This window comes from Melospiza melodia, chromosome 3 (genome assembly GCF_035770615.1).
Source record: "Melospiza melodia melodia isolate bMelMel2 chromosome 3, bMelMel2.pri, whole genome shotgun sequence".
NCBI lineage: Eukaryota > Metazoa > Chordata > Aves > Passeriformes > Passerellidae > Melospiza > Melospiza melodia.
This window is the reverse complement of record NC_086196.1, coordinates 88,467,237-88,488,923: the sequence shown is the minus strand read 5'-3', so window position 1 is coordinate 88,488,923 and position 21,687 is coordinate 88,467,237.

Sequence of the window (21,687 nt, the reverse complement as noted above, 5' to 3'; positions counted from 1 at the left end):
AGACCCATGGTGGCACCAGTGCCAAGTTGGGCTGGTTTGATAGTACCAAGTGGCTCCTGCAATCTGCCATCAAAAATTTGGCAGGCGAGTTTGTTATCCAGGGAAAAGCGCCGTTGTTTGTGCCTGGGGCCCTATGGCCTGGAGTGGACGGATGGCTAATTAGAATCCACGATACACAGGATGGTTCCCAGACCCATGGTGGCACCAGTGCCAACTTGGGCTGGTTTGATAGTACCAAGTGGTTCCTGCAATCTGCCATCCAGAAGCGGGGCAGCTTACTTTTGTTTGCCAGGGAAACGGTCCGAGGATTGTGTCTGGGGGCCTAAGCCTGGAAGTGACCGGCTGGCTCGTGAAAAGCTACGATAGGCAGGATGGTGACCAGACCCATGACGGCACCAGTGCCAAGTTGGGCTGGTTTGATAGTACCAAGTGGCTCCTGCAATCTGCCATCAAAAACTTGGCAGGCGAGTTTTGTTTTCCAGGGAAAAGCGCCGTTGTTTGTGTTTGGGGGCCTGTGGCTGGGAGTGGCCGGCTGGCTCCTTAGAATCCACGATACGCAGGATGGTTCCCAGACCAGAGGTGGCACCAGTGCCAAGTTGGGCTGGTTTGATTGTAACAAGTGCGTCCGGGAATCTGCCATCCAGAAGCGGGGCAGCTTACTTTTGTTTGCCAGGGAAACGGGCCGAGGTTTGTGTCTGGGGGCCTATGGCTGGGAGTGGCCGGCTGGCTCATGAACAGCTACGATAGGCAGGATGTTTACCAGACCCATGGTGGCACCAGTGCCAAGTTGGGCTGGTTTGATAGTACCAAGTGGCTCCTGCAATCTGCCATCAAAAAGTCGGCAAGCGAGTGTTGATTTCCAGGGAAAAGCGTCGTTGTTTGTGTTTGGGGGCCTGTGGCTGGGAGTGGCCGGCTGGCTCCTTAGAATCCACGATACGCAGCATGGTTCCCAGACCCAAGGTGGCACCAGTGCCAAGTCGGGCTGGCTTGATAATACCAAGTGGTTCCTGCAATCGGCCATCAAAATGTTCGCAGGCGAGTTTTGTTTTCCAGGGAAAAGCGCCGTTGTTTGTGCCTGGGGCCCTATGGCCTGGAGTGGACGGATGGCTAATTAGAATCCACGATACACAGGATGGTTCCCAGACCCATGGTGGCACCAGTGCCAAGTTGGGCTGGTTTGATAGTACCAAGTGGTTCCTGCAATCTGCCATCCAGAAGCGGGGCAGCTTACTTTTGTTTGCCAGGGAAACGGTCCGAGGTTTGTGTCTGGGGGCCTATGGCTGGGAGTGACCGGCTGGCTCCTGAAAAGCTACGATAGGCAGGATGGTGACCAGACCCATGGTGGCACCAGTGCCAAGTTGGGCTGGCTTGATAATACCAAGTGGTTCCTGCAATCGGCCATCAAAATGTTGGCAGGCGAGTTTTGTTTTCCAGGGAAAAGCGCCGTTGTTTGTGCCTGGGGCCCTATGGCCTGGAGTGGACGGATGGCTAATTAGAACCCACGAGACGCAGGATGGTTCCCAGACCTGAGGTGGCACCAGTGCCAAGTTGGGCTGGTTTGACGGTGCAAAGTGGCTCCTGCAATCTGCCATGCAGAAGCGGGGCAGCTTACTTTTGTTTGCCAGGGAAACGGGCCGAAATATTTGTCTGGGGGCCTCTGGCTGGGGGTGGCTGGCTGGCTCCTGAAAAGCTACGATAGGCAGGATGGTGACCAGACCCATGGTGGCACCAGTGCCAAGTTGGGCTGGTTTGATAGTACCAAGTGGCTCCTGCAATCTGCCATCAAAAACTTGGCAGGCGAGTTTTGTTTTCCAGGGAAAAGCGCCGTTGTTTGTGTTTGGGGGCCTGTGGCAGGGAGTGGCCGGCTGGCTCCTTAGAATCCACGATACGCAGCATGGTTCCCAGACCCAAGGTGGCACCAGTGCCAAGTCGGGCTGGCTTGATAATACCAAGTGGTTCCTGCAATCGGCCATCAAAAAGTTGGCAGGCGAGTTTTGTTTTCCAGGGAAAAGCGCCGTTGTTTGTGCCTGGGGCCCTATGGCCTGGAGTGGACGGATGGCTAATTAGAATCCACGATACAAAGGATGGTTCCCAGACCCATGATGGCACCAGTGCCATGTTGGGCTGGTTTGATAGTACCAAGTGGTTCCTGCAATCTGCCATCCAGAAGCAAGGCAGCTTACTTTTGTTTGCCAGGGAAACGGGCCGAGGTTTTTGTCTGGGGGCCTATGGCTGGGAGTGACCGGCTGGCTCGTGAAAAGCTACGATAGGCAGGATGGTGACCAGACCCATGACGGCACCAGTGCCAAGTTGGGCTGGTTTGATAGTACCAAGTGGCTCCTGCAATCTGCCATCACAAACTTGGCGGGCGAGTTTTGTTTTCCAGGGAAAAGCGCCGTTGTTTGTGTTTGGGGGCCTGTGGGTGGGAGTGGCCGGCTGGCTCCTTAGAATCCACGATACTCAGCATGGTTCCCAGATCAGAGGTGGAACCAGTGCCAAGTTGGGCTGGTTTGATAGTACCAAGTGCGTCCGGGAATCTGCCATCCAGAAGCGGGGCAGCTTACTTTTGTTTGCCAGGGAAACGGGCCGTGGGTTTTGTTTGGGGGCCTATGGCTGAGAGTGACCGGCTGGCTCCTGAAAAGTTACGATAGGCAGGATGGTGACCAGACCCATGGTGGCACCAGTGCCAAGTTGGGCTGGTTTGATAGTACCAAGTTGCTCCTGCAATCTGCCATCAAAAAGTTGGCAGGCGAGTTTTGTTTTCCAGGGAAAAGCGCCGTTGTTTGTGTTTGGGGGCCTGTGGCAGGGAGTGGCCGGCTGGCTCCTTAGAATCCACGATACGCAGGATGGTTCCCAGACTTGACGTGGCACCAGTGCCAAGTCGGGCTGGTTTGATAGTACCAAGTGCGTCCTGCAATCTGCCATCCAGAAGCGGGGCAGCTTACTTTTGTTTTCCAGGGAAACGGGCCGAGGTATTTGTCTGGGGGCCTATGGCTGGGAGTGACCGGCTGGCTCCTGAAAAGCTACGATAGGCAGGATGGTGACCAGACCCATGGTGGCACCAGTGCCAAGTTGGGCTGGTTTGATAGTACCAAGTGGCTCCTGCAATCTGCCATCAAAAAGTTGTCAGGCGAGTTTTGTTTTCCAGGGAAAAGCGCCGTCGTTTGTGTTTGGGTGCCTGTGGCTGGGAGTGGCCAGCTGGCTAATTAGAATCCACGATACGCAGGATGGTTCCCAGACCAGTGGTGGCACCAGTGCCAAGTCGGGCTGGTTTGATAGTACCAAGTGGCTCCTGCAATCTGCCATCCAGAAGCGGGGCAGATTACTTTTGTTTGCCAGGGAAACGGGCCGAGGTTTGTGTCTCGGGGCCTATGGCTGGGAGTGACCGGCTGGCTCCTGAAAAGCTACGATAGGCAGGATGGTGACCAGACCCATGGTGGCACCAGTGCCAAGTTGGGCTGGTTTGATAGTACCAAGTGGCTCCTGCAATCTGCCATCAAAAATTTGGCAGGCGAGTTTGTTATCCAGGGAAAAGCGCCGTTGTTTGTGCCTGGGGCCCTATGGCCTGGAGTGGACGGATGGCTAATTAGAATCCACGATACACAGGATGGTTCCCAGACCCATGGTGGCACCAGTGCCAACTTGGGCTGGTTTGATAGTACCAAGTGGTTCCTGCAATCTGCCATCCAGAAGCGGGGCAGCTTACTTTTGTTTGCCAGGGAAACGGTCCGAGGATTGTGTCTGGGGGCCTAAGCCTGGAAGTGACCGGCTGGCTCGTGAAAAGCTACGATAGGCAGGATGGTGACCAGACCCATGACGGCACCAGTGCCAAGTTGGGCTGGTTTGATAGTACCAAGTGGCTCCTGCAATCTGCCATCAAAAACTTGGCAGGCGAGTTTTGTTTTCCAGGGAAAAGCGCCGTTGTTTGTGTTTGGGGGCCTGTGGCTGGGAGTGGCCGGCTGGCTCCTTAGAATCCACGATACGCAGGATGGTTCCCAGACCAGAGGTGGCACCAGTGCCAAGTTGGGCTGGTTTGATTGTAACAAGTGCGTCCGGGAATCTGCCATCCAGAAGCGGGGCAGCTTACTTTTGTTTGCCAGGGAAACGGGCCGAGGTTTGTGTCTGGGGGCCTATGGCTGGGAGTGGCCGGCTGGCTCATGAACAGCTACGATAGGCAGGATGTTTACCAGACCCATGGTGGCACCAGTGCCAAGTTGGGCTGGTTTGATAGTACCAAGTGGCTCCTGCAATCTGCCATCAAAAAGTCGGCAAGCGAGTGTTGATTTCCAGGGAAAAGCGTCGTTGTTTGTGTTTGGGGGCCTGTGGCTGGGAGTGGCCGGCTGGCTCCTTAGAATCCACGATACGCAGCATGGTTCCCAGACCCAAGGTGGCACCAGTGCCAAGTCGGGCTGGCTTGATAATACCAAGTGGTTCCTGCAATCGGCCATCAAAATGTTCGCAGGCGAGTTTTGTTTTCCAGGGAAAAGCGCCGTTGTTTGTGCCTGGGGCCCTATGGCCTGGAGTGGACGGATGGCTAATTAGAATCCACGATACACAGGATGGTTCCCAGACCCATGGTGGCACCAGTGCCAAGTTGGGCTGGTTTGATAGTACCAAGTGGTTCCTGCAATCTGCCATCCAGAAGCGGGGCAGCTTACTTTTGTTTGCCAGGGAAACGGTCCGAGGTTTGTGTCTGGGGGCCTATGGCTGGGAGTGACCGGCTGGCTCCTGAAAAGCTACGATAGGCAGGATGGTGACCAGACCCATGGTGGCACCAGTGCCAAGTTGGGCTGGCTTGATAATACCAAGTGGTTCCTGCAATCGGCCATCAAAATGTTGGCAGGCGAGTTTTGTTTTCCAGGGAAAAGCGCCGTTGTTTGTGCCTGGGGCCCTATGGCCTGGAGTGGACGGATGGCTAATTAGAACCCACGAGACGCAGGATGGTTCCCAGACCTGAGGTGGCACCAGTGCCAAGTTGGGCTGGTTTGACGGTGCAAAGTGGCTCCTGCAATCTGCCATGCAGAAGCGGGGCAGCTTACTTTTGTTTGCCAGGGAAACGGGCCGAAATATTTGTCTGGGGGCCTCTGGCTGGGGGTGGCTGGCTGGCTCCTGAAAAGCTACGATAGGCAGGATGGTGACCAGACCCATGGTGGCACCAGTGCCAAGTTGGGCTGGTTTGATAGTACCAAGTGGCTCCTGCAATCTGCCATCAAAAACTTGGCAGGCGAGTTTTGTTTTCCAGGGAAAAGCGCCGTTGTTTGTGTTTGGGGGCCTGTGGCAGGGAGTGGCCGGCTGGCTCCTTAGAATCCACGATACGCAGCATGGTTCCCAGACCCAAGGTGGCACCAGTGCCAAGTCGGGCTGGCTTGATAATACCAAGTGGTTCCTGCAATCGGCCATCAAAAAGTTGGCAGGCGAGTTTTGTTTTCCAGGGAAAAGCGCCGTTGTTTGTGCCTGGGGCCCTATGGCCTGGAGTGGACGGATGGCTAATTAGAATCCACGATACAAAGGATGGTTCCCAGACCCATGATGGCACCAGTGCCATGTTGGGCTGGTTTGATAGTACCAAGTGGTTCCTGCAATCTGCCATCCAGAAGCGGGGCAGCTTACTTTTGTTTGCCAGGGAAACGGGCCGAGGTTTTTGTCTGGGGGCCTATGGCTGGGAGTGACCGGCTGGCTCGTGAAAAGCTACGATAGGCAGGATGGTGACCAGACCCATGACGGCACCAGTGCCAAGTTGGGCTGGTTTGATAGTACCAAGTGGCTCCTGCAATCTGCCATCACAAACTTGGCGGGCGAGATTTGTTTTCCAGGGAAAACCGCCGTTGTTTGTGTTTGGGGCCTGTGGCTGGGAGTGGCCGGCTGGCTCCTTAGAATCCACGATACTCAGCATGGTTCCCAGATCAGAGGTGGAACCTGTGCCAAGTTGGGCTGGTTTGATAGTACCAAGTGCGTCCGGGAATCTGCCATCCAGAAGCGGGGCAGCTTACTTTTGTTTGCCAGGGAAACGGGCCGTGGGTTTTGTTTGGGGGCCTATGGCTGAGAGTGACCGGCTGGCTCCTGAAAAGTTACGATAGGCAGGATGGTGACCAGACCCATGGTGGCACCAGTGCCAAGTTGGGCTGGTTTGATAGTACCAAGTTGCTCCTGCAATCTGCCATCAAAAAGTTGGCAGGCGAGTTTTGTTTTCCAGGGAAAAGCGCCGTTGTTTGTGTTTGGGGGCCTGTGGCTGGGAGTGGCCGGCTGGCTCCTTAGAATCCACGATACGCAGGATGGTTCCCAGACTTGACGTGGCACCAGTGCCAAGTCGGGCTGGTTTGATAGTACCAAGTGCGTCCTGCAATCTGCCATCCAGAAGCGGGGCAGCTTACTTTTGTTTGCCAGGGAAACGGGCAGAGCTTTGTGTCTGGGGGCATATGGCTGAGAGTGGCCGTCTGGCCCCTGAAAATCCACGATAGGCAGGATGGTTCCCAGACCAGAGGTGGCACCAGTGCCAAGTCGGGCTGGTTTGATAGTACCAAGTGGCTCCTGCAATCTGCCATCAAAAAGTTGTCAGGCGAGTTTTGTTTTCCAGGGAAAAGCGCCGTCGTTTGTGTTTGGGTGCCTGTGGCTGGGAGTGGCCGGCTGGCTAATTAGAATCCACGATACGCAGGATGGTTCCCAGACCAGTGGTGGCACCAGTGCCAAGTCGGGCTGGTTTGATAGTACCAAGTGGCTCCTGCAATCAGCCATCCAGAAGCGGGGCAGCTTACTTTTGTTTGCCAGGGAAACGGGCCGAGCTTTGTGTCTGGGGGCCTATGGCTGGGAGTGACCGGCTGGCTCCTGAAAAGCTACGATAGGCAGGATGGTGACCAGACCCATGGTGGCACCAGTGCCAAGTTGGGCTGGTTTGATAGTACCAAGTGGCTCCTGCAATCTGCCATCAAAAAGTTGTCAGGCGAGTTTTGTTTTCCAGGGAAAAGCGCCGTTGTTTGTGTTTGGGGGCCTGTGGCTGGGAGTGGCCGGCTGGCTAATTAGAACCCACGATACGCAGGATGGTTCCCAGACCAGAGGTGGCAACAGTGACAAGTCGGGCCAGTTTGATGGTGCAAAGTGGCTCCTGCAATCTGCCATCCAGAAGCAGGGCTGCTTACTTTTGTTTGCCAGGGAAAGGAGCCGAGGTTTTTGTCTGGGGGCCTATGGCTGGGAGTGACCAGCTGGCTCCTGAAAAGGTACGATAGGCAGGATGGTTACCAGACCCATGGTGGCACCAGTGCCAAGTTGGGCTGATTTGATAGTACCAAGTGGCTCCTGCAATCTGCCATCAAAATGTTGGTAGGCGAGTTTTGTTTTCCAGGGAAAAGCGCCGTTGTTTGTGTTTGGGGGCCTGTGGGTGGGAGTGGCCGGATGGCTAATTAGAATCCACGATACGCAGGATGGTTCCCAGACCTAAAGTGGCACCAGTGAAGAGTCGGGCCAGTTTGATGGTGCAAAGTTGCTACTGAAATCTGCCATCCAGAAACGGGGCAGCTTACTTTTGTTTGCCAGGGAAACGGGCCAAGGTTTGTGTCTGGGGGCCTATGGCTGTGAGTGACCCGCTAGGTCCTTAAAAGCTACGAGAGGCATGATGGTGACCAGACCCATGGTGGCACCAGTGCCAAGTTGGGCTGGTTTGATAGTACCAAGTGGCTCCTGCAATCTGCCATCAAAAAGTCGGCAAGCGAGTGTTGATTTCCAGGGAAAAGCGCCGTTGTTTGTGTTTGGGGGCCTGTGGCAGGGAGTGGCCGGCTGGCTCCTTAGAATCCACGATACGCAGCATGGTTCCCAGACCCAAGGTGGCACCAGTGCCAAGTCGGGCTGGCTTGATAATACCAAGTGGTTCCTGCAATCGGCCATCAACAAGTTGGCAGGCGAGTTTTGTTTTCCAGGGAAAAGCGCCGTTGTTTTTGTTTGGGGGCCTATGGGTGGGAGTGGCCGGCTGGCTCCTTAGAATCCACGAGACGCAGGATGGTTCCCAGACCTGAGGTGGCACCAGTGCCAAGTTGGGCTGGTTTGATAGTACCAAGTGCGTCCTGCAATCTGCCATCCAGAAGCGGGGTAGCTTACTTTTGTTTGCCAGGGAAACGGGCCGAGGTTTGTGTCTGGGGGCCTATGGCTGGGAGTGACCGGCTGGCTCCTGAAAAGCTACGATAGGCAGGATGGTGACCAGACCCATGGTGGCACCAGTGCCAAGTTGGGCTGGTTTGATAGTACCAAGTGGCTCCTGCAATCTGCCATCACAAACTTGGCGGGCGAGTTTTGTTTTCCAGGGTAAAGCGCCGTTGTTTGTGTTTGGGGGCCTGTGGCTGGGAGTGGCCGGCTGGCTCCTTAGAATCCACGATACTCAGCATGGTTCCCAGATCAGATGTGGAACCTGTGCCAAGTTGGGCTGGTTTGATAGTACCAAGTGCGTCCGGGAATCTGCCATCCAGAAGCGGGGCAGCTTACTTTTGTTTGCCAGGGAAACGGGCCGTGGGTTTTGTTTGGGGGCCTATGGCTGAGAGTGACCGGCTGGCTCCTGAAAAGTTACGATAGGCAGGATGGTGACCAGACCCATGGTGGCACCAGTGCCAAGTTGGGCTGGTTTGATAGTACCAAGTTGCTCCTGCAATCTGCCATCAAAAAGTTGGCAGGCGAGTTTTGTTTTCCAGGGAAAAGCGCCGTTGTTTGTGTTTGGGGGCCTGTGGCTGGGAGTGGCCGGCTGGCTCCTTAGAATCCACGATACGCAGGATGGTTCCCAGACTTGACGTGGCACCAGTGCCAAGTCGGGCTGGTTTGATAGTACCAAGTGCGTCCTGCAATCTGCCATCCAGAAGCGGGGCAGCTTACTTTTGTTTGCCAGGGAAACGGGCAGAGCTTTGTGTCTGGGGGCATATGGCTGAGAGTGGCCGTCTGGCCCCTGAAAATCCACGATAGGCAGGATGGTTCCCAGAGTAGAGGTGGCACCAGTGCCAAGTTGGGCTGGTTTGATAGTACCAAGTGGCTCCTGCAATCTGCCATCAAAAAGTTGTCAGGCGAGTTTTGTTTTCCAGGGAAAAGCGCCGTCGTTTGTGTTTGGGTGCCTGTGGCTGGGAGTGGCCGGCTGGCTAATTAGAATCCACGATACGCAGGATGGTTCCCAGACCAGTGGTGGCACCAGTGCCAAGTCGGGCTGGTTTGATAGTACCAAGTGGCTCCTGCAATCAGCCATCCAGAAGCGGGGCAGCTTACTTTTGTTTGCCAGGGAAACGGGCCGAGCTTTGTGTCTGGGGGCCTATGGCTGGGAGTGACCGGCTGGCTCCTGAAAAGCTACGATAGGCAGGATGGTGACCAGACCCATGGTGGCACCAGTGCCAAGTTGGGCTGGTTTGATAGTACCAAGTGGCTCCTGCAATCTGCCATCAAAAAGTTGTCAGGCGAGTTTTGTTTTCCAGGGAAAAGCGCCGTTGTTTGTGTTTGGGGGCCTGTGGGTGGGAGTGGCCGGATGGCTAATTAGAATCCACGATACGCAGGATGGTTCCCAGACCTAAAGTGGCACCAGTGACAAGTCGGGCCAGTTTGATGGTGCAAAGTTGCTACTGAAATCTGCCATCCAGAAACGGGGCAGCTTACTTTTGTTTGCCAGGGAAACGGGCCAAGGTTTGTGTCTGGGGGCCTATGGCTGTGAGTGACCCGCTAGGTCCTTAAAAGCTACGAGAGGCATGATGGTGACCAGACCCATGGTGGCACCAGTGCCAAGTTGGGCTGGTTTGATAGTACCAAGTGGCTCCTGCAATCTGCCATCAAAAAGTCGGCAAGCGAGTGTTGATTTCCAGGGAAAAGCGCCGTTGTTTGTGTTTGGGGGCCTGTGGCAGGGAGTGGCCGGCTGGCTCCTTAGAATCCACGATACGCAGCATGGTTCCCAGACCCAAGGTGGCACCAGTGCCAAGTCGGGCTGGCTTGATAATACCAAGTGGTTCCTGCAATCGGCCATCAAAAAGTTGGCAGGCGAGTTTTGTTTTCCAGGGAAAAGCGCCGTTGTTTTTGTTTGGGGGCCTATGGGTGGGAGTGGCCGGCTGGCTCCTTAGAATCCACGAGACGCAGGATGGTTCCCAGACCTGAGGTGGCACCAGTGCCAAGTTGGGCTGGTTTGATAGTACCAAGTGCGTCCTGCAATCTGCCATCCAGAAGCGGGGTAGCTTACTTTTGTTTGCCAGGGAAACGGGCCGAGGTTTGTGTCTGGGGGCCTATGGCTGGGAGTGACCGGCTGGCTCCTGAAAAGCTACGATAGGCAGGATGGTGACCAGACCCATGGTGGCACCAGTGCCAAGTTGGGCTGGTTTGATAGTACCAAGTGGCTCCTGCAATCTGCCATCAAAAAGTTGGCAGGTGAGTTTTGTTTTCCAGGGAAAAGCGCCGTTGTTTGTGTTTGGGGGCCTGTGGTTGGGAGTGGCCAGCTGGCTCCTTAGAATCCACGATACGCAGGATGGTTCCCAGACCAGAGGTCGCAGCAGTGCCAAGTCGGGCTGGTTTGATGGTGCAAAGTGGCTCCTGCAATCTGCCATCCAGAAGCGGGGTAGCTTACTTTTGTTTGCCAGGGAAACGGGCCGAGGTTTGTGACTGGGGGCCTATGGCTGGGAGTGACCGGCTGGCGCCTGAAAAGCTACGATAGGCAGGATGGTGACCAGACCCATGGTGGCACCAGTGCCAAGTTGGGCTGGTTTGATAGTACCAAGTGGCTCCTGCAATCTGCCATCAAAAAGTTGGCAGGCCAGTTTTGTTTTCCAGGGAAAAGCGCCGTTGTTTCTGTTTGGGGGCCTGTGGCTGGGAGTGGCCGGCTGCCTCCTTTGAACCCAGGATACGCAGGATGGTTCCCAGAGCCAAGGTGGCACCAGTGCCAAGTTGGGCTGGTTTGATAGTACCAAGTGGATCCTGCAAACTGCCATCCAGAAGCGGGACAGCTTAATTTTGTTTCCCAGGGAAACGGGCCGAGGTATTTGCCTGGGGGCCTATGGCTGGGCGTGACTGGCTGGCTACTGAAAAGCTACGATAGGCAGGATGGTTACCAGGCTCATGGTGGCCCCACTGCCAAGTCGGGCTGGTTTGATAATACTAAATAACTCCTGAAATCTGCCATCCAGACGCGGGGCAGCGGATTTCTGTTTGCTGGAGAAAAGTTCCGTGGTTTTTTTTTGGGGGTATATGGCTGGACGTGGCCGGCTGGCTCCTTAAAAATCTCGATACGCAGGATTGTTCCCTGACCCAAGGTGGCATGAGTGCCAAGTCGGGCTGTTTTCGTAGTACCAAGTGCGTCCTGCAATTTGCCATCCAGAAGAGGGGCAGTTGAGTTTTGTTTGCCAGAGAAAAGGACCGTGGTATATGTTTGGGGGCATATGGCTGAGAGTGGCCGGCTGGCCCCTGAAAATCCACGATAGGCAGGATGGTTCCCAGAACCAAGGTGGCACCAGTGCCATGTTGGCCTGGTTTGATAGTACCATGTGGCTCCTGCAATCTGCCATCCAGAAGCGGGGCTGCTTACTTTTGCTTGCCAGGGAAACGGGCCGAGATATTTGTCTGGGGGCCTATGGCTGGGAGTGACCGGCTGGCTCCTGAAAAGCTACGATAGGCAGGATGGTGACCAGACCCATGGTGGCACCAGTGCCAAGTTGGGCTGGTTTGATAGTACCAAGTGGCTCCTGCAATCTGCCATCAAAAACTTGGCAGGCCAGTTTTGTTTTCCAGGGAAAAGCGCCGTTGTTTCTGTTTGGGGGCCTGTGGCTGGGAGTGGCCGGCTGCCTCCTTTGAACCCAGGATACGCAGGATGGTTCCCAGAGCCAAGGTTACGCCAGTGCCAAGTTCGGCTGGTTTGATAGTACCAAGTGGATCCTGCAAACTGCCATCCAGAAGCGGGACAGCTTAATTTTGTTTCCCAGGGAAACGGGCCGAGGTATTTGTCTGGGGGCCTATGGCTGGGCGTGACTGGCTGGCTACTGAAAAGCTACGATAGGCAGGATGGTTACCAGGCTCATGGTGGCCCCACTGCCAAGTCGGGCTGGTTTGATAATACTAAATAACTCCTGAAATCTGCCATCCAGACGCGGGGCAGCGGATTTCTCTTTGCTGGAGAAAAGTTCCGTGGTTTTTTTTTGGGGGTATATGGCTGGACGTGGCCGGCTGGCTCCTTAAAAATCTCGATACGCAGGATTGTTCCCTGACCCAAGGTGGCATGAGTGCCAAGTCGGGCTGTTTTCGTAGTACCAAGTGCGTCCTGCAATTTGCCATCCAGAAGAGGGGCAGTTGAGTTTTGTTTGCCAGAGAAAAGGACCGTGGTATATGTTTGGGGGCATATGGCTGAGAGTGGCCGGCTGGCCCCTGAAAATCCACGATAGGCAGGATGGTTCCCAGAACCAAGGTGGCACCAGTGCCATGTTGGCCTGGTTTGATAGTACCATGTGGCTCCTGCAATCTGCCATCCAGAAGCGGGGCTGCTTACTTTTGCTTGCCAGGGAAACGGGCCGAGATATTTGTCTGGGGGCCTATGGCTGGGAGTGACCGGCTGGCTCCTGAAAAGCTACGATAGGCAGGATGGTGACCAGACCCATGGTGGCACCAGTGCCAAGTTGGGCTGGTTTGATAGTACCAAGTGGCTCCTGCAATCTGCCATCAAAAAGTTGTCAGGCGAGTTTTGTTTTCCAGGGAAAAGCGCCGTTGTTCTTGTTTAGAGGCCTGTGGCTGGGAGTGGCCGGCTGCCTCCTTTGAACCCAGGATACGCAGGATGGTTCCCAGAGCCAAGGTGGCACCAGTGCCAAGTTGGGCTGGTTTGATAGTACCAAGTGGCTCCTGCAATCTGCCATCCAGAAGCGGGACAGCTTACTTTTGTTTCCCAGGGAAACGGGCCGAGGTATTTGTCTGGGGGCCTATGGCTGGGAGTGACCGGCTGGCTACTGAAAAGCTACGATAGGCAGGATGGTTACCAGACTCATGGTGGCACCAGTGCCAAGTCGGGCTGGTTTGATAATACTAAATAGCTCCTGAAATCTGCCATTCAGACGCGGGGCAGCGGATTTTTGTTTGCTGGAGAAAAGTTCCGTGGTTTTTTTTTGGGGGTATATGGCTGGACGTGGCCGGCTGGCTCCATAAAAAGATCGATACGCAGGATTGTTCCCTGACCCAAGGTGGCATCAGTGCCAAGTCGGGCTGTTTTCGTAGTACCAAGTGCGTCCTGCAATTTGCCATCCAGAAGAGGGGCAGTTGAGTTTTGTTTGTCAGAGAAAAGGGCCGTGGTATGTGTTTGGATCCATATGGCTGAGATTGGCCGGCTGGCCCCTGAAAATCCACGATAGGCAGGATGGTTCCCAGAGCCAAGGTGGCACCAGTGCCATGTTTGCCTGGTCTGATAGTACCATGTGCCTCCTGCAATCTGCCATCAAAATGTTGGCAGGCGAGTTTTGCTTTCCAGGGAAAAGCGCCGTATTTTGTGTTTGGGCGCCTGTGGCTCAGAGTGGCCGGGTGGCTGCTTAGAATCCACGATACGCAGGATGGTTCCCAGACCCAAGGTGGCACCAGTGCCAAGTCGGGCTGGTTTGACACTAACAAGTGGCTCCTGCAATCTGCCATCCAGAATCGGGGCAGCTTAATTTTGTTTGCCAGGGAAACGGTCCGAGGTTTGTGTCTGGGGGCCTATGGCTGGGAGTGACCGGCTGGCTCCTGAAATGCTACAATAGGCAGGATGGTTCCCAGACCCATAGTGGCACCAGTACCAAGTTGGGATGATTTGATAGTACCAAGTGGCTCCTGCAATCTGCCATCAAAAAGCTGGCAGGCGAGTTTTGTTTTCCAGGGAAAAGCGCCGTTGTTTGTGTTTGGGGGCCTGTGGCTGGGTGTGGCCGGCTGGCTCCTTAGAATCCACGATATGCAGGATTGTTCCCAGACCCAAGGTGGCACCAGTGCCAAGTCGGGCTGGTTTGATGGTGCAAAGTGGCTCCTGCAATCTGCCATCCAGACGCGGGGCAGCGGATTTTTGTTTCCATGAGAAAGGGTCCGTGGTTTGTTTTTGGGGGTATATGGCTCAGCGTGGCCGGCTGGCTCCTTAAAAAGCTCGATATGCAGGATGGTTCCCTGACACAAGGTGGCACCAGTGCCACGTCGGGCGGTTTTCGTAGTACAAAGTGCGTCCTAAAATTTGCCATCCAGAAGAGGGGCAGTTGAGTTTTGTTTGCCTGTGAAACGGGCCGTTGTTTTTGATTGGGGTCTGTGGCCGAGAGTGTTCGGCTGGCTCCTGACAACCCACAATACGCAGGATGGTTCCGAGACCCAAGGTGGCACCAGTGCCAAGTCGGGCTGGTTTGATAGTACCAAGTGGCTCCTGCAATCTGCCATCCAGAAGCGGTGCAGTTGAGTTTTGTTTGCCAGAGAAAAGGGCCGTGGGTTGTGTTTGGGGGCATATGGCTTGGAGTGGCCGGCTGTCTCATTAAAAAGATCGATACGCAGGATGGTTCCGAGACCCAAGGTGGCACCAGTGCCAAGTCGGGCTGTTTTTATAGTACCAAGTGCGTCCTGCAATTTGCCATCCAGAAGAGGGGCAGTGGAGTTTTGTTTGCCAGAGAATAGCGCCGTTGTTTGTGTTTGGGGGCTTGTGGCTGGGAGTGGCCGACTGGCGCCTTAGAATCTGTGTTACGCAGCATGGTTCCCAGACCAGAGGTGGCACCAGTTCCAAGTCGGGCTGGTTTGATAGTACCAAGGGGCTCCTGCAATCTGCCATCCAGAAGCGGGGCAGCTTACTTTTGTTTGCCAGGGAAACGGGCCGAGGTTTGTGACTGGGGACCTATGGCTGGGAGTGACCGGCTGGCTCCTGAAAAGCTACGATAGGCAGGATGGTGACCAGACCCATGGTGGCACCAGTGCCAAGTTGGGCTGGTTTGATAGTACCAAGTGGCTCCTGCAATCTGCCATCAAAAAGTTGGCAGGCGAGTTTTGTTTTCCAGGGAAAAGCGCCGTTGTTTGTGTTTGAGGGCCTGTGGCTGGGAGTGGCCGGCTGGCTCCTTAGAATCCACGATACGCAGGATGGTTCCCAGACCAGAGGTGGCACCTTTGCCAAGTTGGGCTGGTTTGATAGTACCAAGTGCGTCCTGCAATCTGCCATCCAGAAGCGGGGCAGCTTACTTTTGTTTGCCAGGGAAACGGGCCGAGCTTTGTGTCTGGGGGCCTATGGCTGGGAGTGACCTGCTAGGTCCTGAAAAGCTGCGATAGGCAGGATGGTGACCAGACCCATGGTGGCACCAGTGCCAAGTTGGGCTGGTTTGATAGTACCAAGTGGCTCCTGCAATCTGCCATCCAGAAGCGGGGTAGCTTACTTTTGTTTGCCAGGGAAACGGGCAGAGCTTTGTGTCTGGGGGCATATGGCTGAGAGTGGCCGTCTGGCCCCTGAAAATCCACGATAGGCAGGATGGTGACCAGACCCATGGTGGCACCAGTGCCAAGTTGGGCTGGTTTGATAGTACCAAGTGGCTCCTGCAATCTGCCATCAAAAACTTGGCAGGCCAGTTTTGTTTTCCAAGGAAAAGCACCGTTGTTTGTGTTTGGGGGACTGTGGCTGGGAGTGGCCGGCTGGCTCCTTAGAACACACGATACGCAGGATGGTTCCCAGACCCAAGGTGGCACCAGTGCCACGTCGGGCTGGTTTGATGGTGAAAAGTGGCTCCTGCAATCTGCCATCCTGAAGCGGGGTAGCTTACTTTTGTTTGCCAGGGAAACGGGCCGAGGTTTATGACTGGGGGCCTAGGGCTAGGAGTGACAGGCTGGCTCCTGAAAAGCTACAATAGGCAGGATGGTTCCCAGACCCAAGGTGGCACCAGTGCCAAGTTGGGCTGGTTTGATGGTACCAAGTGGCTCCTGCAATCTGCCATCAAAAAGTTGGCAGGCCAGTTTTGTTTTCCAGGGAAAAGCGCCGTTGTTTGTGTTTGGGGGACTGTGGCTGGGAGTGGCCGGCTGGCTCCTTAGAACACAAGATACGCAGGATGGTTCCCAGACCAGAGGTGGCACCAGTGCCAAGTTGGGCTGGTTTGATAGTCCCAAGTGTCTCCTGCAATCTGCCATCCAGAAGCGGGGCAGCTTACTTTTGTTTGCCAGAGAAATAGGCCTAGGTTTTTGTTTGGGGGCCTGTGGCTAGGAGTGGCCGGCTGGCTCCTAAGAATCCACGATACGCAGGATGTTTACCAGACCCATGGTGGCACCAGTGCCAAGTTGGGCTGGTTTGATAGTACCATTGGCTCCTGCAAACTCCATCAAAAAGTTGGCAGGCGTGTTTTGTTTTCCAGGGGACAGCGCCGTTGATTTTGTTTGGGGGCCTGTGGCTGGGAGTGGCCGGCTGGCTCCTTAGAGACCACGATACGCAGGATGGTTCCCAGACCCAAGGTGGCACCAGTGCCAAGTCGGGCTGGTTTGATAGTACCAAGTGGCTCCTGCAATCTGCCATCCAGAAGTGAGGAAGCTAAGTTTTGTTTGCCAGAAAAAAGGGCCGTGGTTTTTGTTGGGGACCTGTGGCTGGGAGTAGCCGGCTGGCTCCTTAGAATCCACGATAGGCAGGATGGTTCCCAGACCCAAGGTGGCCCCAGTGCCAAGTTGGGCTGGTTTGATAGTACCAAGTGCGTCCTGCAATCTGCCATCCACAAGCGGCGCCGCTTAGTTTTGTTTGCCACGGAAACGGGCCGAGGTTTGTGTCTGGGGGCCTATGGCTGGGAGTGACCGGCTAGGTCCTGAAAATCTACGATAGGCAGGATGGTGACCAGACCCATGGTGGCACCAGTGCCAAGTTGGGCTGGTTTGATAGTACCAAGTGGCTCCGGCAATCTGCCATCAAAATTTGGCAGGCGAGTTTTGTTTTCCAGGGAAAAGCGCTGTTGTTTGTGTTTGAGGGCCTGTGGCTGGGAGTGGCCGGCTGGCTCCTTAGAATCCACGATACGCAGGATGGTTCCCAGACCTGAGGTGGCACCAGTGCCAAGTCGGGCTAGTTTGATGGTGCAAAGTGGCTCCTGCAATCTGCCATCCAGAAGCGGGGCAGCTTACTTTTGTTTTCCAGGGAAACGGGCCGAGCTTTTTGTCTGGGGTCTATGGCTGGGAGTGACCGGCTGGCTCCTGAAAAGCTACGATAGGCAGGATGGTGACCAGACCCATGGTGGCACCAGAGCCATGTTCGGCTGATTTCAAAGTACAAAGTTGCTCCTGCAATCTTCCATCAAAAAGTCAGCAGGCGAGTTTTGTTTTCCAGGGAAAAGCGCCGTTGTTTGTGTCTGCGGGCCAGTGGCTGGAGTGGCCGGCTGGCTCCTTTCAACACACGATACGCCGGATGGTTCCCAGACCTGAGGTGGCACCAGTGCCAAGTTGGGCTGGTTTGATAGTACCAAGTGGTTCCTGCAATCTGCCATCAAAATGTTGGCAGGCGAGTTTTGTTTTCCAGGGAAAAGCGCTGTTGTTTTTTTTTGGGGGCCTGTGGCTGGGAGTGGCCGGCTGGCTCCTTAGAATCCACGATACGCAGGATGGTTCCCAGACCAGAGGTGGCACCAGTACCAAGTCGGGCTGGTTTGATAATAACAAGTGGATCCTGCAATCTGCCATCCAGAAGCGGGGCAGCTTACTTTTGTTTGCCAGGGAAACGGGCCGAGCTTTGTGTCTGGGGGCCTATGGCTGGGAGTGACCGGCTGGCTCCTGAAAAGCTACGATAGGCAGGATGGTGACCAGACCCATGGTGGCACCAGTGCCAAGTTGGGCTGGTTTGATAGTACCAAGTGGCTCCTGCAATCTGCCATCAAAAAGTTGGCAGGCGAGTTTTGTTTTCCAGGGAAAAGCGTCGTTGTTTGTGTTTGGGGGCCTGTGGCTGGGAGTGGCCGTCTTGCTAATTGGAATCCACGATACGCATGATGGTTCCCAGACCTGAGGTGGCACCAGTGACAAGTCGGGCCAGTTTGATGGTGCAAAGTGGCTCCTGCAATCTGCCATCCAGAAGCGGGGCAGCTTACTTTTGTTTTCCAGGGAAACGGGCCGAGGTTTGTGTCTGGGGGCCTATGGCTGGGAGTGACCGGCTGGCTCCTGAAAAGCTACGATAATCAGGATGGTGACCAGACCCATGGTGGCACCAGTGCCAAGTTGGGCTGATTTGATAGTACCAAGTGGCTCCTGCGATCTGCCATCAAAAAGTTGGCAGGCGAGTTTTGTTTTCCAGGGAAAAGCGCTGTTGTTTGTATTTGGGGGCCTGTGGCTGGGAGTGACCGGCTGGCTCCTTAGAATCCACGATACGCAGGATGGTTCCCAGACCCAAGGTGGCACCAGTGCCAAGTTGGGCTGGTTTGATTATACCAAGTGGTTCCTGCAATCTGCCATCCAGAAGCGGGGCAGCTTACTTTTGTTTGCCAGGGAAACGGGCCGAGCTTTGTGTCTGGGGGCCTATGGCTGGGAGTGACCTGCTAGGTCCTGAAAAGCTACGATAGGCAGGATGGTGACCAGACCCATGGTGGCAACAGTGCCAAGTTGGGCTGGTTTGATAGTACCAAGTGGCTCCTGCAATCTGCCATCAAAAAGTTGGCAGGCGAGTTTTGTTTTCCAGGAAAAAGCGCCGTTGTTTGTGTTTGGGGGCCTGTGGCTGGGAGTGGCCGGCTGGCTCCTTAGAATCCACGATACGCAGCATTGTTCCCAGACCAGAGGTGGCACCAGTGCCAAGTCGGGCTAGTTTGATGGTGCAAAGTGGCTCCTGCAATCTGCCATCCAGTAGCGGGGTAGCTTACTTTTTTTTGCCAGGGAAACGGGCCGAGGTTTTTGTCTGGAGGCCTATGGCTGGGAGTGACCGGCTAGGTCCTGAAAAGCTACGATAGGCAGGATGGTGACCAGACCCATGGTGGCACCAGTGCCAAGTTGGGCTGGTTTGATAGTACCAAGTGGCTCCTGCAATCTGCCATCAAAACGTTGTCAGGCGAGTTTTGTTTTCCAGGGAAAAGCGCCGTTGTTTGTGTTTGCGGGCCTGTGGCTGGGAGTGGCCGGCTGACTCCTTAGAATCCACGATACGCAGGATGGTTCCCAGACCCAAGATGGCACCAGTGCCAAGTCGGGCTGGTTTGATAGTACCAAGTGGTTCCTGCAATCTGCCATCCAGAAGCGGGGTAGCTTACTTTTGTTTGCCAGGGAAACGGGCCGAGCTTTGTTTTTGGGGGCCTGTGGCTGGCAGTGGCCAGCTGGCTCCTGAAAATCCATGATACGCAGCATGGTTCCCAGACCCAAGATGGCACCAGTGCCAAGTGGGGCTGGTTTGACAGTGTCAAGTGCCTCATGCAATCTCCCATCCAGAAACGGGGCAGCTGAGTTCTTTTGCCTGTGAACCGGCCGTTGTTTTTGATTGGGGTCTGTGGCCGAGAATGGTCGACTGGCTACTGACAATCCACAATACGCAGGATGGTTCCCAGACTCAAGGTGGCACCAGGGCCAAGTCGGGCTCGTTTGATAGTACCAAGTGGCTCCTGCAATCTGCCATCCTGACGCGGGGCAGCGGATCTTTGTTTGCCAGAGTAAAGTTCCGTGGTTTGTTTTTGGGGGCATATGGCTGGGAGTGGCCGGCTGGCTCCTTAAGAAGCTCGATACGCAGGATGGTTCCCAGATCCATGGTGGCACCATTGCCTAGTTTGGCTGTTTTTGTAGTACCAAGTGCGTCCTGCAATTTTCCATCCAGAAGAAGGGCAGTTGAGTTTTGTTTTCCAGGGAAAAGCGCCGTTGTTTTTGTTTGGAGGCCTGTGGCTGGGAGTGGCCGGCTGGCTCCTTTCAACACACGATACGCCGGATGGTTCCCAACCCAAGGTGGCACCAGTGCCAAGTTGGGCTGGTTTGATAGTACCAAGTGGCTCCTGCAATCTGCCATCCAGAAGCGGGGCAGCTTACTTTTGTTTGCCAGGGAAACGGGCCGAGGTTTGTGACTGGGGGCCTATGGCTGGGAGTGACCGGCTGGCTCCTGAAAAGCTACGATAATCAGGATGGTGACCAGACCCATGGTGGCACCAGTGCCAAGTTGGGCTGATTTGATAGTACCAAGTGGCTCCTGCGATCTGCCATCAAAAAGTTGGCAGGCGAGTTTTGTTTTCCAGGGAAAAGCGCTGTTGTTTGTATTTGGGGGCCTGTGGCTGGGAGTGACCGGCTGGCTCCTTAGAATCCACGATACGCAGGATGGTTCCCAGACCCAAGGTGGCACCAGTGCCAAGTTGGGCTGGTTTGATTATACCAAGTGGTTCCTGCAATCTGCCATCCAGAAGCGGGGCAGCTTACTTTTGTTTGCCAGGGAAACGGGCCGAGCTTTGTGTCTGGGGGCCTATGGCTGGGAGTGACCTGCTAGGTCCTGAAAAGCTACGATAGGCAGGATGGTGACCAGACCCATGGTGGCACCAGTGCCAAGTTGGGCTGGTTTGATAGTACCAAGTGGCTCCTGCAATCTGCCATCAAAAAGTTGGCAGGCGAGTTTTGTTTTCCAGGAAAAAGCGCCGTTGTTTGTGTTTGGGGGCCTGTGGCTGGGAGTGGCCGGCTGGCTCCTTAGAATCCACGATACGCAGCATTGTTCCCAGACCAGAGGTGGCACCAGGGCCAAGTCGGGCTAGTTTGATGGTGCAAAGTGGCTCCTGCAATCTGCCATCCAGTAGCGGGGTAGCTTACTTTTTTTTGCCAGGGAAACGGGCCGAGGTTTTTGTCTGGAGGCCTATGGCTGGGAGTGACCGGCTAGGTCCTGAAAAGCTACGATAGGCAGGATGGTGACCAGACCCATGGTGGCACCAGTGCCAAGTTGGGCTGGTTTGATAGTACCAAGTGGCTCCTGCAATCTGCCATCAAAACGTGTTCAGGCGAGTTTTGTTTTCCAGGGAAAAGCGCCGTTGTTTGTGTTTGCGGGCCTGTGGCTGGGAGTGGCCGGCTGGCTCCTTAGAATCCACGATACGCAGGATGGTTCCCAGACCCAAGATGGCACCAGTGCCAAGTCGGGCTGGTTTGATAGTACCAAGTGGTTCCTGCAATCTGCCATCCAGAAGCGGGGTAGCTTACTTTTGTTTGCCAGGGAAACGGGCCGAGCTTTGTTTTTGGGGGCCTGTGGCTGGCAGTGGCCAGCTGGCTCCTGAAAATCCATGATACGCAGCATGGTTCCCAGACCCAAGATGGCACCAGTGCCAAGTGGGGCTGGTTTGACAGTGTCAAGTGCCTCATGCAATCTCCCATCCAGAAACGGGGCAGCTGAGTTCTTTTGCCTGTGGACCGGCCGTTGTTTTTGATTGGGGTCTGTGGCCGAGAATGGTCGACTGGCTACTGACAATCCACAATACGCAGGATGGTTCCCAGACTCAAGGTGGCACCAGGGCCAAGTCGGGCTCGTTTGATAGTACCAAGTGGCTCCTGCAATCTGCCATCCTGACGCGGGGCAGCGGATCTTTGTTTGCCAGAGTAAAGTTCCGTGGTTTGTTTTTGGGGGCATATGGCTGGGAGTGGCCGGCTGGCTCCTTAAGAAGCTCGATACGCAGGATGGTTCCCAGATCCATGGTGGCACCATTGCCTAGTTTGGCTGTTTTTGTAGTACCAAGTGCGTCCTGCAATTTTCCATCCAGAAGAAGGGCAGTTGAGTTTTGTTTTCCAGGGAAAAGCGCCGTTGTTTTTGTTTGGAGGCCTGTGGCTGGGAGTGGCCGGCTGGCTCCTTTCAACACA